At 46.2% G+C, this 16,732-nt stretch overlaps 1 protein-coding gene across 1 annotated transcript in view; it reads right to left on the reverse strand.

The window, feature by feature from the left end:
• CACNB3 (calcium voltage-gated channel auxiliary subunit beta 3) overlaps positions 1-16,732 on the reverse strand; it is a 544,884-nt gene that overhangs the window by 478,519 nt on the left and 49,633 nt on the right. The gene's annotated exons all lie outside the window — the stretch shown is intronic.

The raw sequence follows: 16,732 nt of genomic DNA on the forward strand, positions 1-16,732 counted from the left end.
GCTGATCCAGGTAGAACTCAATCAAAGGCGCTGCAAGGCATTGAACAACTGGGAACAAAAACTTACAAAAAAGCTATCAGACTTGGCCTGTTCAGCAGAGGACCTCATCCTGAATCCGAACAGAATTAAGACAAAAATAGCCCAAGAAGATTGGATTCAAACTGGCGAGAAAGCATAGGAAATAAGCTACTTGCCCATCTGCCAGCAATAACAAACAAACTTAATCAACCCATGAATTACTGCATAAAATTCCCCAACAAAAAAAATGCAGAAAACATTTATGAAAATAAGATTTAATCAAATGCCAACGCAGGAAATTATAGCCATCCGTACGAAAACTGAATCACGATCTTGAGATTCTGTTCAGAACCAGAAACGGTGGAAACCTTAAGACATTTACTTTTGAGTTGTCCCAGAACTGCATTTTTGCAGGAGGCCTACCTGCTACCCCTGATGTATGATGTATCGCTCCGAGAGGAAGACACATGGTGGTGCCGTCTGATTGCAGGAGATAAAACCAAATGGTCAACAGCGGCTGTAAAGATTTTAGAAGCAGCATTGAGTTTAAACCAGAATCCGCCAATTAACCAAGTGTGACTAAAATGAATCTTGATGTTTCTGTTAATCCGGACATTACTTGTTCTTCATGTTTTTATGCTTGCTGGTTTTTCTCTCCTTTTCATCTTTTTTTTCTTCATCTTTTCCTACCCACCCTTTTTTTTATATTGTGTTTTCTATGTGAAACAACGTCTTGTAAAAATCAAATTGTTCTTTGATTACAAACAAGTAAATAAATTAAAAAAAAAAATGATTTCACTAACTCTATTTGAACTCCTCATCAAATATGGTCCCTTGATTTGAGACTTTTGATTAGGGCTTGGAGTGGGCAGGGTCTGCCCTTGAGTTGAGACTTTTGATTAGGGATTGGAGTGGGCTGGGGTTGCAAGGGCACAGCTCCAGCAGTCTCCAAAAAGCTTCCCACAGCACCCAGGGCTATGAAAAATGATGCAGCAACATTTTTCCTCAGGGCCAGCCAAGAGCCTGAAAGCTTGTACAGGAGAAGCTGTGTTCTCTTTCGGCAGGTCAGCCAACACCACATGCTCAGAGGCTGAGTCTGTCCAAATGATTGAGTGACTCGTGGTTTCCAAACATTGTACTGTTATCACAACTGTAACGAGCATCACAGTCAATGTGCAATATGCGTTGAGAGGGTTGCAGGCTTGAATCACTGTCACAGACATATTTGTCAAATCTGAAAATGTGTGGTGATTCTTATGTTCCCAAAATGCTCTTATTTTATTCAAAGCAGCCAGTAATGTTATTGGTGCTATTTTTTCTCCTCCCCTTTCACATAGGTAATTTCAGGGCATGAGGGCCCATTTCAAAGTTATGTGGCCCCTCCCTTAACGCCTCTGAGGCATCTTTCCGGTGCATAAATTATAACAGAGCTGGTTCCTAACGCAAACTCCATTGGGGGATTTGCCCAGGCGCACCACAGAGGGTGTATAACATGAGCACCACCTTGAACCTCATTGTCCCCAAGCATATTCTCTGTCCCGCACCAAAGAGCTGAAAGCAGGGTAAAACATGTCAGTGGTACGTTACCGCCTTTTAAAGAGGCGTGTCTTTGGCCAGCAGATGCACATTTAAAGTGGCGCAACCTTCCATTTGTGAAGACTGAGGCGGATTCCACCTGAGAGACTATAGTGAAGAAACAATCATTCAATTCCAGGAAGTGATTTATTTACCAACTGAGCCAGAGAGTTATTTACAGGATGCACACTGGATGAAAACAAGACCACCCAAGACAATGCTGTGGGGCGACGGCCCTTGCCTAAGCCACCTGTGCCCCCTTTAGGCCATGGCCAGCACTATTTAGGCCACGCCCTGCACTTTGGCCACACCCACTGTTAACATTCCCTGCTCACTTTCGCATTCCACTTAAAGGACTGCTTTTGACTGTGTGTGTGTGTAGACCCCCCCCCTCCCCCAAACACCCTCCGAACCTCACCAGAAACGTAGAAATGCAGCATCCATCATTCTAATGTATCTGGCTCGTGAAAGCCCCACACAATCACGTCGCCCGCATGCCTTTGAAATGACTGGACTCTCATTGCTGCAAAGGCATCTTTAGCAATGGACGATGCAGCTGCAGAGCTGAAGTCGCCCTCCTCCCAGCTGCCTGCCTCTAAATGGCTGGCTTAAACAGCTGTCAATCAGAGCACAATCTGCCCATCTTTAAATCCCAGCAGTGCTGCTTTGCTACTGACTCAGTAGAAGTGGGAGGTGGGAGCCAATTCCCAGAACGGCTGTTATCAGCTCGAATGGATTTTAAGCACAAATAGAAACCTCATGATTCTTGAGGGTGTAGAATGTGCTGTTTCTAGAGACAGCCCCGTGCGTCCTCCCCTAGTCCTATTTGGTGAATTTGTGAAGCAGAGGGCCTTACATATTTTACCTGAATCAGCGCATATAAAACAAGCAGGCGCCATGTATGGGCACACTTAACAGTCTAGGGCACACTTTACAGCACACAATTACGACGGCCGAAAATGCCGACTTTATTTTTTTTGTGGGGGGGGGGTTATTGAATATAATATTAATATGAGAGGGTCTGCGGGGGTCTCCCCCCGCATATATATGTGGTGTAAAGGTTTTTTTTTTTTTAAATCGGCATTTTCAGCCATCGCAATAATCACATAGCTCCACTAGACCTGTACCATTATCCACAGAGTCTACCCACAGTGACTGCTTGATGCTCACCTGCAACTACATTATCTCACTTAACCTTTGTTGAGTGCCAACCCACGGCCATCCTCACACTATTTGGCATACTTCAACACTCTGAACCTAATAGCCCCCTTTCACGAGCAGATGCCCTGCCCCTGTCTACTTCCAATAGAACCTCTACACTAATCATGTATCTGACCTAATTACCTAGCCATGTACCTCCTCACTATTAACATTGCACGTATACTGCCATTGATCAGCTCTCTCTTCGCATTCACACTACCTCTACATAATACTACCTCCATGGATAACCTCCATTTATACAGCACTCTGACTATAGTTAACACAACCACGGTTACGCCGCACAAACATCGGCTTACTCTCACTATGACCACTCTACTTCCACAGTCGGACTGCATTATACCAACCAAATTCTTGCCACCCTTTCAACCAACTCCCAGCATACCCACCCCCAACATGCCCTACCTGCCCATTATCACCAGCTCAATGGATCCATTTATACACCACTAGACTCACACCCAACCAACCTTGTTCCACGACCCTCAGAAATTCTAGGCTAGGATCTAAACTGAAACTGGCCCATCAACCGCTAACAATCAACAGTGCCAAACCTAATACTCGTATCTCACCAAAGATGATAACCAAACTAAAGTCTAGCAATAGTACTCCTACCAACAACTTAACGGGACAGAATACAGTGTGCTATCCATCCAACCACCTGTTATGGACACTCCTCATATCAAAGGTGCTTTAATAAATGCCAGATCCTTGGTAGCTCATGCATTAGGAATTGCTGACCTCGTTGTCTCAAACCAACTAGATTTCCTAGCTATAACCGAAACATGGCTTCATGCAGCTGCAGGCCCATCTCTATCACTAGCTATACCACAGTCGAGAATGAGGAAAAAAGTTCTAATATCTCCACTAGATACAAATCTGAGATCCTGCAAACTAAAAGAGACACGTATAATGATAGAATCAATAAAGCCAATTCAAACACCAGATAACTCTTCATCATATTAAGAGAACTAGAGTTTCCCACGCCTCCAACTGAAGTATGTACGAAGGACAAGTCTTGGTGCACAAATATCCAAGTAGCGCTCTCTGATAAAGTTAATTTGCTATAAAAGAAAATTGAAACTAAAAAACGCAATCTCTCGGGGGATATCCCCTCGTAAAAGTCGCAGGCGACTCTGACAAAACCATGCAACCAATTTAAATTCACCCCAGTCTCCGTTCATGTAGTCAAGAATATAATAGCCTCTCTTAAACCATCCAGATGCCAGGGGGGCTCCTGTTCGGCACCAACAATCAAAGAGGTAGCTGGTGAACTAGTGCCATTCATCACAACATTAATAAACTCTTCCTTCGCTACCTGCACTGTCCCGACTAACTTAAAAGATGCATAGGTCTTACCACTATTAAAAAAAAAAAAATGACCCTAACATCCCAACCAATTACAGACCAATAACGACCGTTCCATTTCTTCTGAAAATACTAGACAGGGCGGCCTACTTGCAGATCCAGGCTTACCTTGAAGCTAACAATTTGCTTGGTCTACGACAGTCAGGTTTTAGACCTAAACACGGAACAGAATCAGCCCTAATAGAGTTGAAAAACCAAATGGACGACATCAGGGACAAAGGAAAACTTGCCCTCCTTCTCCTTTTGGATCTCTCAGCCGCAATTGACTTAGTTGATCACAACGTTTTATGCAATCACTTAAAGTCAGCTGCCCACTTTTATGCCAAAGCCACTGCCTCAATACAATAATTTCAGGATAATCTAACTACAAAGGTCTTCTCATCAACGGCCTCAGCTGAGCCTGTACCCATTACTTGCGGAGTACCACAGCAGTCATGTGTCTCCCCGACGATGTACAATATTTTTACTAAGCCTCTTTTTGACGACCTTGTCAATCTAGGTGTCACTTACACCAACTATGCTGATGACACCCACATTCTCATACCCATCACCGGCGATGACACTACCGACTCAACTTTGCTTAACTAAATATAGCTCATCATCCAAGTATGGATGGTCACTCATGGCCTCTCTCTTAACGATGAAAAGACAGAACTCCTGCTATGGGCTCTACTGTAAGACTAAACAAACTAAGTAGCTAATTCAAATCATTCAATATTGACGGTAACAATTTGAAAGTCTCCAAGGAGGTAAAAACCTTGGGTTTTTATCTTGACTCAGCCTTAAACTTGAAAACACAATTCAATGCCACAGCCTCTTCCATAGCATACACGTGTAAGCAAATCCATGCCTGCAAACCCTTCTTCTCAACATCTAGCTGCACTACCCTGGCCAGGGCATTAATCCTATCTAAAATAGACTACTGCAACGCCCTATACCTAGGGTCGAGCAAACACAATGTCGACAAACTGCAAATATAGCAAAATAAGGCCTTAAGATCTGTTTTAAACATTCCTAGAACGCAGCACATCGCAGCTGTCAGACGTAACATTAAATGTTTATCAGTTAAGGAAATAAATTAACTTCAAGTCATTAAACCTCACCCACAAATGCCTCACCAACTCAGCCCCCAAATACTTAGCTGACACATTCTCTAAAAAACACATCGGATCGACCTACTAGAACTTCTTACGCTCATTCTTTTAGGGTCCCCAGATAAAAGCTCAAGAAAGCAGGGGGTAGTAGCTTTCCTGTACTGGTGGCCAAACTGTGGAACTCCATGCCTGTAGCCTGAAGATCAAAACCTAACTTCTACAGTATCAGAAGAAATTCTAAAATATGGCTTACCTCTCATGATGTTTAATTGTGTATTACCATACCATACCTGTAAATAGTTGTATTGTAATCTTGTTAATATATAGTGTTTCTATGCTAATCATCACAATGTAATGTAAATAATCTTTTTTGTATATCTCTCACCTGTATCTCTGCTATTCGCTTATATGTAACCTTGCAAATGCGCCCAGATATCTCTGGGTTAGACGCGCTATATAAATAAATAAACAAACAAACAAACAATTGGTTCTGTAAGGGAACACACAGACCATCCAATAGAAACTGGGACACCAACAGTAGCCTTTTGCAATACCTTTTCATGATGACTGTGCCCAACATATGCCAGATTTGCCACTGTAAAAACATGTTCATTCTGCATGTGTTCAACTGATGCTAGAATGCCACTGTAAAAGCACACTTCCTTGCTGGCTCTCCTCACAAGCCACATCTGTCCCTGCAGGCACTAGGTGAATTCATTGTCATGCCCACGCTCAGCTGATTGAGAGGGCACTCCAAGATAGAGAATAACAATGACAGTGATTATGATTTACTAAAAACCCTCCATCTGTCACCCTTCGTATTTGTCACCCTTATTGGAAGTGGTATGTCCAGAGATGAACTCCAAGCTTGCTGCACATACCCAGAGGCCAAAGGAATACTTCACTAATGACACCAATGAGGCTGGCACATGTTTAGATTTCCCTGTGGCATCCTGCAGAATGGAGGTTACTTAGCAGCTTGGGCTGGACTAGCACTTGTGTGGTGGAACAAAGCATGATTAGCATATTGCCATTGTGCTTCTGTAATGGCATGGCTAGCTAAAAAACAATGGCCCAGAGGGTTGCCAAGAGCAATGCCAGTGATTATAATTGATTGAAAACCCTCCATCCATCTATTACTCTTCAGCTTTATTTGTGCCCACGACATGCAAGGATGTCACTGAAAAAGCATGTTCATGTTGCGGATACCACATGTATATTAGCATGCCATTTTAAAGAAGCACATGTTCATGCTGGTTGTGTCTAATATATGCCAGCATGCCACTGTAAAAACATGTACAAGCTGTCTTCCTCCAATATATGCCAGCATGACACTGTAAAAACATTTCAATGCTGCCTTCCCCCAATATATGCCAGCATGCCACTGTAAAAACATTTCAATGCTGTCTGCCCACAATAAATGCCAGCATGACACTGTAAAACCATGTTCATGCAGGCTGTGTCTAATATATGCCAGCATGACACTGTAAAAACATTTCAATGCTGTCTTCCCCCATATATGCCAGCATGCCACTGTAAAAACATTTCAATGCTGTCTGCCCCCAATATATGCTAGCGTGGCACTGTAAAACCATGTTCATGCTGGCTGTGCCCAATATATGCCAGCATGCAACTCTCACAATAAGGTTCATGCTCTGCTGGTGCTTTTCTGGTACACATCACTGGAAGTCCCTCTCCCAAACACACACACACACACACACGTGAGTGTGCAGGGTGATGTATTAAGCACACTGCGCAACAGAATGCCTGTTGTGCGCTATGTGCTATATGTATGAGTCTAAATACTTTTATAATGCAGGATTTCTGCCTTACTTATTGTACTGTTTTTATGAATTATGTTGTTTTATGGATTAAGATAATCCGAAGTGAACTGGTTGGATGATGACTCAGGCATAATTGACCACCTGCCACGGCACTTCTGCATTTGTGGTGGCTAGCCTGAGAACTCGTTTCCCAACAAACACCTCCTGTTGGCAAGTCAGAGCTAGCCTACACCTACAGGGTTGGATTGGCCCCTCGGCCTTTCGGCCCGTGGCTGGGCCGAAATCATCCCTGGGGGCTGGTTTCTGGCCATGCCTGGGCCGATTTGGAATAAAAAAAATGGAGAAAAAAAATATTTTTTTCTCCATTTTCTTTCTTTTTTTTCAAAAAGCCTTTCATCCTTCTTAGGTCAATACATGAGTACCAACACAGGTTGGGTGATATTGTATGCATATTTGTTCTATAAAAAAGAGCTTAAGCGTAAGTGCTATACAATAACATATTATCATTTGGCCTTGGACGTCTGCTTGGATTCACAGTAATTTAGTGTACTTAGAGACAATGCTATTTGATGCCACTTCCTGTTTTGTCAAGGGGTGAAAGGTTGTGTTTCATCGCTTCCTGGGATGTCACTTTGGGTGGGGTCAAATGACCTCACTTCCGATGATGTCATCAGAGGTCAAGTGTTGTGAGGCGAGGGGTGGGCCACTTTTTTTTGGGTGACCGGGCCTATTTCTTGTCCCAGTCTGACCCTGTACACCTGTTGCCCTGTACAAAAGCAAAGCTGAGCACGGAGAAGCCTCTCAAGACGGGTGGTGTGTAAAGAAGGTCTCCGTAGGCAACTCGTACTGGTTTTAAGGAGTTCCCTTGTAGTGAATATCCGATTTGTCTGATTATACATAAAGCACTGCTTTCATCAATCAAGGGCAGGCTCGGGCATGTCAGCTAATGGATGCGCAATGGCGGGCTGGCGCGCGGGGCATATCGATTTCTCACGCTTGCGCTGTTCAGTCAGGCAGGGCTCTTTGGTGCGCAGCGCCAGTTCCTGGCTTCTTCCGGTGCTGTACTGCCAGGACCTACATCTGATGTCTTCGGTTTAATATTCATGTTTTTAATTTGGAAAGCAAAATCATAGTTGGGAAACAAGGGAGTGCTGTACGGGAACTGAGGGGTAAGGGAGAGTGGCCTGTCCAGACTCTTTTGACTGGGGAGGCCCAAGTGGGGCACTGACTTATGCAGGGGTGGCATGAAGTACGAAAGCAAACACAGATAATGATCATAGTTTAGGATAATGGGGTGGCACCTGGGGTGCCAATCAGATTCCAGGGGTAGCACGTGCCGCCCCAGGCCACTTCCTGGAAACGCCCCTGGTAAGGGAACAAAGGGGCGGGTGGTGTGGGGGGTAGCAGGAAACAATTCACGATCATGTACATAAGATGGTAACGGGAATAGTAAGGGTGTTGAGAATGGCAGCGGAAGGACATACTGAGGTGGTGCTTAGCGGTAGTGGGTGAACTGTTCGCTCGTTGATGAAGTGGTTCCTCAGGTCGTCACTGAATTGCATGATTGATGGGGCGAGTTTGATGTGTAGAGGTTTGTGTTTCCAGATCCTGGGAGCAAAGCGGGTGGGGTTGTCCCGACTTTCACTCTCCCAAACTGCATTTTCACCAATGCAGGTTAATACATTTATTTTTTGTGGTCCCCTGCCCGACTGTGCCCCCGTTCCCCCCCTCCTACAAAATTTGCCTTGCCCTACACCTTTCCCATGCGCACACACAGACACACCCACACCCACACCCAATTATATGCACTTGAGTAAAATTCGTTTATGTTAACGATTTGCATTTTTCAGTAACCTGTACCATAAAATGCAATTGGTTAAGATTCTTTCGGTATAATGCCCACAAACCAGTCAGAGAAACCGTCTTATTCTTCTTTCATGTCTTGGTTTCCAGTTGGCAAACCTTTGGCTCCTGTTGCTGCAATGCCCACCTGAGATGATAAACCTCTCTGTGAGGTATCCTGGTGCTTAAGTAGTTCCTAACTTGTATGAGATGTAGCTTATGCAGCTTGGATGCTTTGCTTGTGTAGGTTTACTGGGGTGGGGGTGACATGGTCATATCTTGTCAGGTCGGTGTGTTGCAATGTCTGGGTTTTCGGTGATACTGCTGGTCAGGTGGCAGAGGACTAGGGCCTGGATGGCAGTTCTGAAGTCTGCATCAGAGCTAGTACCAGGGCATCTGGGTTTTCGTGGCAGGCTACATTTGAAAGGGTAAATTGCTTTCCACGTTGAGGGATTAGGCCTGGTCTGTGAGCTAGGGCGTGAAGCAGCCTAGGTTCATTTTCTGTGAGACAGGTTAAATCTTGGGCCTATCTGGACTTGATGGAGATGCGGATGCCTTGGTCTAGGTAGAGTTGCACTTTAAGAACCCACTTCACATCCATGCTTGAACGATGGAGGGGCATTCTTTGAAATGGTGTCCGTCTTTGTGGAGAGCATCCCGCATAAGTAAGCCTCTTGCGTGTGGTTGGCAAGCAGTAACCCACGAAGCCTCATGCAGAGCAGGGGCCTGCAACCTTTGGCTCACTAGATGGGTTGGACTACAACTCCTTTTCAGCCTAGCCAGCATAGTCAATGATAGGGGATCATGCGTGTTGCAGTTCAAAACATGTAGAGCAGGGTTGTCCAACTCCAGGCTTCGAGGGCCGGGATCCTGGCGGGATCCTGATGGGTTTTCAGAATATCTCTCGTTAATAGTCATGAGAGGAAATTTGCATACATTTAAAATCACTGTACGCAAATGTATCTCATGAATATTAATGAGAGGTAAAACCCGACATGGATCGAGGGCTCGAGCTGGACAACCCTGAGTGGCGGGCAACGGTTTGCAGAACGCTTATGCAGGGTTTGAAGATCTCTGGGAAGATGATGGAACGTGTGGGGCCCAACCTGAGACTACTAATTGATGGGATCTGGAGGGGTCTATCTGGGTGACTTGGTATTCAATTAATAGATATGAGTTGAACCAGTGAAGGACAGTCTTCTTGAAGCACATGCTGATTGACAGCCTGTCAAGTGGCATTTAGTGGTTGGTGGGTTTGAAGACTGCTGAAAGGTTGAGCAGGACTTGAAGGGGGGGCTGCAGGCGGCAATGGCTCTAAAATGGAGGACATCATGCAGACCAAGGGATTGTCTCTGGTGTCATGTTGCACCCTTCTCTGAAGCCAGTCTCGGATTCATGTAGGGGCTGGTGGTTGCTGGTGGTTGTTTGGTTGTTTACTTGGACTTGCAGTTGGATAACAACTGCACTCTCCATCTTCTTCCCTGGTAATGGTGAATGGCCAAGCTGTTGACCGTTTGCAACATCATCAGGGCCGAGCAAGGACTTCTTCGTTGTGGAGAAAAGCTGTGCTATTTTGAGTGTTGCTGAGGAGAATCATCCCGCTCTTCATTCCATAATGGTGCACAGAGGAATTCTGCATGACCAAGGGGCGAGAATCCTAACTGCACCAAGCACGAAAAGCTTCCAGAGCAAATTTCGATCCATGATGCTTTTGCCAACAGTAAGAGCCCCGCCTCTCGGTCGCAGGTGCATGTTCACTGGAGTTGGGTGTGATGGAGTGCTCTCTAGAATGGCGGAGCGTCAGCTCTGGCCAGACACTGAGTCCAGGTTGTCCCAACGTGATGAACACAGTGCCGATGGACATGGCAGAATCCAGGTACCACGGCAGTGTCACTGTATGTTTCAAGTGCTTGGACACTCATGCATAGTGCAGACAAAAGAGAGGTGACACCAGATAAACTTGTGAGTCCCTAGTCCTGCTGACCACTGACTCTTAGTCTGGATCAAGATGTGTGTGTGTGTTCGTACGTACGTACCTATGCACCTACGAACACATGCCTTGCTTTCACTCTAGTAAATTGGAAGGACCTTTCAAGAATCGGGCAGAGCTTCGCCATTGGGAAGGTCTCGGCGAATTGTAGACCCCGCCAGAACTCCTCCCGACACCCCCATTCCTTCTCTGCGAGAACGTGCATTGCTAGATTTTTCTCTTGATATGCATATTTCGTGATCGTCTTTGTTTCGCAATTGACTCTGTCGCCTGACTGCTACACCGCATATTACCGTTAGTAAATGGCTACATGTCTAGGGCCGCCCTGTACTGCATTGCTAATGATATGACTACGTTTGACTCCTGCATGTTGTCTTTGGCTAATCATAATCACACACTTTTGCCGCGTCGCATTATTTCACGGCTCACCGCTGCCACACTGCTGCCACTGCTGCCACACAGCTGCCACACTGCTGCCACACTGCTGCCACAGATACGTCTACAGAGCAAAAGGAACAGAAATCAGCCCACAATATACTCTGTAGCGCAGGAATTGAGATTGATGTTCGATCAGTTGCTCCCGCTAGGCAATATTAGGAAAATTGGCACTTTAGATGTAGGTTTCGAGATTGTTGTAGGTTTCGAGCTTGTTTTCCCTGTGCACATTTGATCACTGTTCACTGTCCTCTGTTCTCAGACCGCTAAACTGCCGGGGTCACTACACGGCCTTATAGTGGGAACGATCACTAATAACCTGATTGATCTCAATTGCTAACTAGCGGTACATCTGCAGCAGTAGGGTAAAAGCTAACCATTGTTTATTACACATGATATATCATATCGCCATACACTAGGATTCCTAAAACCACCCCCCCCCCACCCCCCACACCAAGGAACCCAGCAGATTTGGCCCTTGAGTGTGATGGCTCTTGCCCTTCTTTCACCATTCCCCCTCTCCTCTGTGTCCCTGTATTAATTTACCTGCACACGACCAGCCCTTGGTCCTGGCCAGTCTATCATCCCGCTCGGCACCTCCAGACCTTCCTCCCTATTTCAGGTTGGGCCTGTTAATCAGTGCCATCTGGAAACAGCCGCATACTTCAAGCATTCACTAAAGATGAGTCCATCACACACCAATGCACTGACTATCTGGTTCCTTTTTGCAAAATCCTGGGACACGCCGTTCACCAATAATGCTCAAACCTTCGGGTTATGGCTTAATTGTCTCCTTTCTGATCAGCGCTTTGTCTGTTCCACCTACATGACTAACCATGAACTCATATACCCACTTCCGCCCACTTCCCCATGGTCTCTTGCCATGTTAGTGTCTCTGTTTTCTCTTCCTCACTGCTACCTGCTTCCACAGACCAAGGTCTGGTCCACCCCGGCACAGGCTCAATACGCCAACTTCTGCGGACAAGCTATGGCGCTGGAGGACCTCTCCAGCGGAGGCCACACTAATTGGCACTCACCATGGAGACAAAAAGAGTACATCACGCAGAGACAAATATGAAAAACACAGGGACATCACACAAGGCTGACAGATTAGGGCTTTCAGTCTCACACATAGCACACACAACATGGTGGAGCAGTAACGTGATGCACTGCAACGTGGCATCGCTGTCTGGCTCACTTAAGTACTGTAAGTAGACCGTTCTTCCCAACCATACAGCAATAACTTAAGCAAAGCCATAAAAGCAGCGGACATCTTGGAGAAGGCAAACCCACCTTTAATGTCAAGTAGATGATATAAAGGGCCACTGTGTACCTTAAGGCAGTGCAATATACGTCCCCAAATCTACCAAGCAAAGATGTCTCTGGAACCCCACCAGCTAAAACTCCACACGCACTGCTGCCCGCATCTCTCAAAGGAATGGCCTGACATAGTGACCCTGGCACATAACCACATACCCTCTCGCCTCAATGCTGTGGCTTACCAATGGCTATTGGTGAAAGCGCTATACCAACAAAGGCGAAGGAGCAAAAGCAGCAGGCGCTGTATATTGGTCCCTAGAGGGATAACCCTGCCTGGCAAGCAGATACAGCAACTTTCCACAACATATGTCAGAATTTCAGATCTCTGGAACCACATATGACTTCTTACCATCACCACAACCTCTTGAGCATGTCTCAACATATGCCCCCAAAATAATCCCCAGAAAATAAGAAATTGGAAAACCCGGAATGATGTTCCAAGTTCTAAACGGTTAAACCAGATAGCGAGAATAGGTCTTACCTTGTCAACAAAAATAAAACAGATGTAAACGCCAGGGGCAAGCATCACAGATAGCAACCAAGACAGTAAAAAATGTGGTCAACGGCTGGTAGACAAGGTTTCCCGCCTAAGGGATCAGATGCTCCAGGTGAGCCCTCGTCAGCCCCACCACCGTTCAAACAAGCAGTCCTCAGAGGATCTTACTTAACATATTCTGGAAATCTTCACTTCCGCCCCCGACCGGTAATGCGCCTACTCTTAGTTCCGTTCTCAGATGGTTCTGGGGACTTTCCTTGAAGTCCTAGTAGGGAGAACCTTGATACCCGCCGGAAGTGAGCAACCTGGGCCCTGATCGGTAAAATAAGTCATGGACCAAAATCGCAACTGTGTACTGCATGCAGCACTTGATAAGGAGCAAGCGGGGCGTGCAAAGGATATCTGTGTATGGCGGCTAGTGTGTGTGACCAGGGGTGTTGCTAGGTCTGGAAAAGATCTGGGGCTGTGCCAATGACGGAACTGTCGGGACTGGGGGCTAGCTAGCCTTTTCGTTGTAGCCCCTGAGCTTCTATCCGGGGCTCCAACCAAAAGACCAGGGGCTATAGCCCCCTCAGCGCCCTCCTAGCAACGCCTCAGCCCGTGGATGCGCCAAACAAAGTGAGGGCTGAAGCCAGAACACGGCCATAGCCGACAACCCCCCACCAGCCATACCGGGGAGTACAAAGGGATTCCATCCCCCCTACAGCTACAGGTCAGGCAGGGAGAGGGGGAAGGGGCCCCCTCCCTGACACGAGGCCGCCAAGCTTCAGTTAGGGGGTGGGGGAGACAAGGTGTGAGGAAGAGGTGGGTAAGGGTGGGGGGTTTGAGCCAGGACATCCCCTTTGCACAGCTTAAAGGGACAGGAAAGAGGGGGAGGCAGCCTCATTTCTGATGTGGCTGCGCCTGTTTTTTGCGTACATGTGTCCACTTCCCTCCTTTTGACTACTTGGATTCCCTTGCGCCCTGTTTCATTGTGCCAGTTGCGTATCCCTCCGCCACCAACCTGTATCCTTGCACTTCTCCGCCTCCCACTCCTCCCCACCACCCCACATCTCCCTCCCCCTTCCCCGTGGCTTGCTGAGTTAAGCACTCCGCTGCCGTCAAACTCGGCTACTGCCTGTCCCTTGTGGATTCCAGCAGGCCAAGTGGGGAATGTAAAGGGGTGCTGCTCAGAGTAGAATATCCTGAGCAGTACTGCCAAATTCAAGTAACGGAGCACCTGTAAGCTACCTCCTGCTTAATAAAGCAACTGCGGCCTGTACATCCACAAATGAAGGTGTCTGTGTGTTATTTCAGGGGGGCGGGTTGTTGAAGGGCAGAGGAGAGGGAATGGATTGGGGGGGCCGCCGAGGTAGCAAGGTCGCTTCATGTCACAGATATCACAGTACAGGACCCAGGATGGCCGAGTTTGGGGTGTGGCGGCTATGTGTGTGACTCTGAGGGCTTCCACTTTCTGAAGTAGTTGCAATTACTTGAGACTAGAGCCTATAAGACTGGGATAGACTGTATTGTCCTATCCACGCTGAGACTGATTAATGGTGGTGATTGCAGGCCTGCAGCAAGAATGTGGCAGAGAAGGAAACACCTGTTTTAAAACACGCAGTTCGATAAACAATGAAAGCCAACTTGTTTGAACGGAGGAGTAAAAGGAAGGCTATGATTCGCTCAGTGGTACTCAATATATCGACTTTGAAAGAACACAGAATTTCAGGGGTAGCGGAATTGACATCACACGACCCTTGACTTCTGATGACATCACAGGAAGTGATGTCATCTGACCCCCACCCTAAAATGACATCACGATAAGCGATGGAAAACAACCTTTCACTCCTTGACAAAACATCAAGTGGCAGCACATAGCATTGTTTCTAGGTACACTATGAGAAATATGGTTACGATATCACTGTAAAGTTATATACATTGCATATAAGAATGGATCACCATATTTTTCATTAACATCTGTGCGTTAGGCCCATATTCCAAATTACTGTGAATGCAAGCAGACGTCCAAGGCCAAATGATAATGATGCGTTATTATATAGCACTTACGCTTAAGCGCTTCATATAGAACAAATATACATACAATATCACACAACCTGTGTTGCTAGTCGTTTATCAAACTCAGCAGGAAGAAAGGCTGGGTTTGACCTTGCCGGGAGTCAAACCTGCAACCTGCAGATAACACACACATTTCACAGTCAGCGCTCTACCCACTGAGCTACCAGAAAAGCAGCTACTCCGGAAACAAAGAACCACATGCTGCTGCCCACAGCCCAGAAGCAAGAATTTAAATAAAAATGTAAAAAGTGTTTTCATTTTTTTAGGGGTACCAAGGGAGACATCAGGGGTAGCAAGGGACACTTCAGGGGTCACAGTTGCGACCACTCGCGACCCCTAAATGACGTCCATGACACAAAATCCAAATGTTCTTACCTTCTATTGGACTAAGTGAAAACATTATGCAGATATGGTACAGTGCATTAGCTTTCGACGGCCCATGGGCTTTTTCGTCAGGTGGTAGTTGGAAGAGTCAATGAGTAACAAAACAAAAAATATCACACTTGCCATTTCTTTCCCATAGCAAAAAAAAAGAATGTTCACTTCACACTTCATAGGGTGAAGCTAGAGTATGCTTTGCAAAGTCCATATGTACCATACCGGTTCAATGTGCTACTGTCAGCTGCCTATGGCATGGTACTTTTGCATGCGTGTTTTTCCCTTTCCTTTCTTATCGCTGGGCTCCTTGTGCAACTGCCTTATCTCATTACCTGGCAGGGCCGGGAGGAGAGCTCTGGGCAATGCATTTGTTTCGGAAGCAAGACAACAACGCAGAGCAACAAAGGTTCAAAGCCCGGTCCTGTGCATAGAGACTGATCTCCTGTATTAAGCATGTTATAAAAGATTCATTAATGAATCACTTGGAAGGGGACCCACCCTCCACACTTGGTGTGCCACGTGCACCTCTGTTACCGAAAAGGCACACCCTCCCGTCTTGCTGCTTTCATCCATCTCTTGGAAGTTACTTTCTTTTTGGAAATGGTTGTTCACCAGTGGTCTTCCTGGCCGGCTCTCACAGATATTGCCAATAGATCATCTTAAAGGAAAAAAGGGCATACAGCCATGACAGCTTGGGATCCATCCTAGGCATCTCACAATAACCAAAGCAGACGTAAAAGCAGCAGACATCTTGGAAAAGGAACTCGACTTGTAATGTCAACCACCGCCATGCAGGCAAGTCACTGCAAATTCCAACCCCATGTAACACGGGCACGAGAATCCAAAGCAATGACAAGCAGAGATGTCTCTGGGATTGCAACAGATGCGAAGCCACCAGGCAGCTTTGCCAGGCCACTCCTGACGTAGCGCCGTCGCACATACCAGGAGATGCATTATTGGTATTAAACATGTTGAGAAGGGTGACGGGATCAGCGTTGAGGTTCTGGTCAGTCGGAGTATGCCATCTTCATATGTGCCACCTTTAAGTGCTGTGAGAATCGTGGGTACTGTCAATCCATATCTAAGAGATTTTTAGATACACTTTTTAACCAATAGGTTCGCCTTCGAAGCAGTAAACATGTACCCACTTCACCAGTGG

The sequence above is a fragment of the Ambystoma mexicanum genome, chromosome 3q (assembly GCF_040938575.1).
Source record: "Ambystoma mexicanum isolate Mex_15411 chromosome 3q, UKY_AmexF1_1, whole genome shotgun sequence".
NCBI classification, from domain to species: Eukaryota; Metazoa; Chordata; class Amphibia; order Caudata; family Ambystomatidae; genus Ambystoma; species Ambystoma mexicanum.